Below are 2,560 nucleotides of genomic sequence, written 5' to 3'. Positions count from 1 at the left end.
GGGTGTCAAAAGAGACTCTGAAACTTGTTTCTAATTATTAAGTAGATAAGGCACTTCATAAGAAATGAAGTTCTACGAGCATCTTGAGAAGTAAAGTATTATAATAAAATGTGCAAAGACCTAGAGTTATAAAACCAAAATGGAAGAACAAGTTTATGATATCTTAAGCTGAAATAACTGAAGAAAAAAATCCAAGCCTTGAGTTGCTATAATGAAAGATCCTATGGGAAAAATATTGAATGATACAAGAAGCATCAAATGAATATTAAAGAATACACATTACGGTACCAAGAAGAACTAGTTAACATTCTACTATTTCAAGAGGTTGCATATAAACAAGAACCAAAAGTACTGAAAGAATAAGTCCAAGCTGCACTGACAACATTACCAAAACCAAGGTGCCAAGTATTGGCTGAATATAATCAAAATGCTTCAACAAATTTATGAAGCACAGGAAGCATTGCTGGAGTTATACTATGGAGGGTCCAGGGTCCCACCAGAACAATACTATTTGGGGTCCAGACCAAACCAGAATGGTGGGCCTGGGGTCCACTGGAAATACCACCACCACCACCAACTCAACCCACCCAGAGATTATGTTTCGATGTAGGTTTCTGGAAGGCCCTCAGAAGCATACGTCTTATGGGGCTCCCGCACCCACCAAAGCATGCTTCAGTGGGGTCCCAGAGGCCCCCAGAAGCGTGTTTCCAGGTGATTCCTGCTCCGCACCCCACCACCCACCTCCCTCAGAGCATAGGCTGGTGTCAAAAGAAGTTCAAGATAATTATTGTTACTAAGCATTGTGCTCGGTCCCTGGAAAATCTTAATAATGAAAGACTTACTGGAGCATAACCTGTACTGAGGAAGACAAACTATTTAGATTGCACCATTTGTAGAACTGATGTTTACATGGACTGGAAGATTGAAATTTATTCACAATTGATAGTCCACAACTGATCTACAAATTCAACCTAATTCCTATCAAGGTTCTTTTGTTTGTTTGTTTTTCTTCAGAAAATGACAAGCTGATTCTAAAATCCCTAAGGGCTTGCGAATGTTTCAGTATAGCCAAAATAATCATGAAAAAATAACATGTTTGGAGATTGCACATTTCCTGATATGAAAACTTAGTGAAAATCTATATTAATTAAGATAATGTAGTACTGACATAAGGGTAGATATATAGATTGATGGGATATAATTTAAAGTCAAAAAATCAATCCTTAAATTTATAGTCAATTGATTAAACAAGAATGTCCAGAGAATTTAATAGAAAAAGTATTGTGAGTTCACTAAATGGTATCCTAATGAAACAAATAGATATCCTCATGAAAAAGAATAGTTTTTGACTCCTACCTTGCACTATATGCAAACACTAGCTCAAAATAGATCTTTATATCTAAATGTAAAATCCACATATATTAAAATCTTAACAGAAAGATATATACATAAATATTTGTGACCATGGATTGGGAATGGTTTCCTAAGATCTTTTGCATTTTAAGTAAGTATGTCATCTTAAGCATAAGCGACCCAAGGAAAAAGTACATATGTTGAACTTCATCAATATTAAAATCCTTTGTTATGGGAAAGACACGATAAAGAATTTGAAAAAGACAATTTACATCATTAACTATCCATAAGTTAGATATATAATAATCTAGTATATAGAATATATAAAGAATTGTTATGAGTCAACAACTAAGACAACCAATTAAATATTTGGCAAAAAATTAACTAGTCACTACTCTAAAGAAATAACATAAATTTTTAATCATAAACTCTCCAATTTGAGTGCAGATTTAGTCGCTAAAAAAACAACAACAACACCTTCTGTAGCTTTAGGTTGAAGTTGAGGAATATTAAAACAAGTCCACGTGAGCCAAAATAAGATTTTGAGGATATCGCATTTGAACTTAGGGAAGATTTCAAAACACATTTAATCCATTGAACATCAATGTCCTGATGAGCTGTAGGAGAATATCAAGAACATCATACATGCAGGAAGCAAAAGGTCATTAAAAAAAACAGGAAATCAAGAAGAAAAATTAAAGTGGACATCAGAAGAAACTCTGAAACTTACTCTTAATTGTAATTTAAGGTAAATGGAAGAAATGATGACATCAAAGAGCTGAACAAAAAAATCTCAAAGGGCAGCTCAGGAAGACACAGTATTAAACAATTCTTCATTCCGGAAATGCAACTCTATATGACTATGAAATGCCATTTTATGCACACAAGAAGGCTACAATAAAACAAATAACAAAAATCATCCAGGATGGGATGGACGTGTCTCTGCCAACCCCTCGGTGTCCCTGATAGTTCTTAGACTTGAAAGCATGGATTCCTACGTGGGTCCAAGCTTTTGTTGCTGCACGTGGAGTCTGGAGCGATTCAGGACTAAGAGCCCTGATGATGTACTGGATACACGTTGAGCTGGGACTCGCATTGCATGATCGGCAGTTTGAAACAAACAGCAGTTCTGCGAGAGAAAGACTGAGCTTTCTATTCCCATAAAAAGTTATAGCCTCAGAAATGCACAGGGCGTTGCTGTGGGTCA

This window comes from Echinops telfairi, unplaced genomic scaffold, assembly GCF_000313985.2.
Source record: "Echinops telfairi isolate 266 unplaced genomic scaffold, ASM31398v2 ScPeMD7_7448;HRSCAF=8486, whole genome shotgun sequence".
Lineage (NCBI taxonomy): Eukaryota > Metazoa > Chordata > Mammalia > Afrosoricida > Tenrecidae > Echinops > Echinops telfairi.
The sequence above is the reverse complement of the archived record's forward strand: the minus strand, read 5'-3'. Positions refer to the sequence as shown.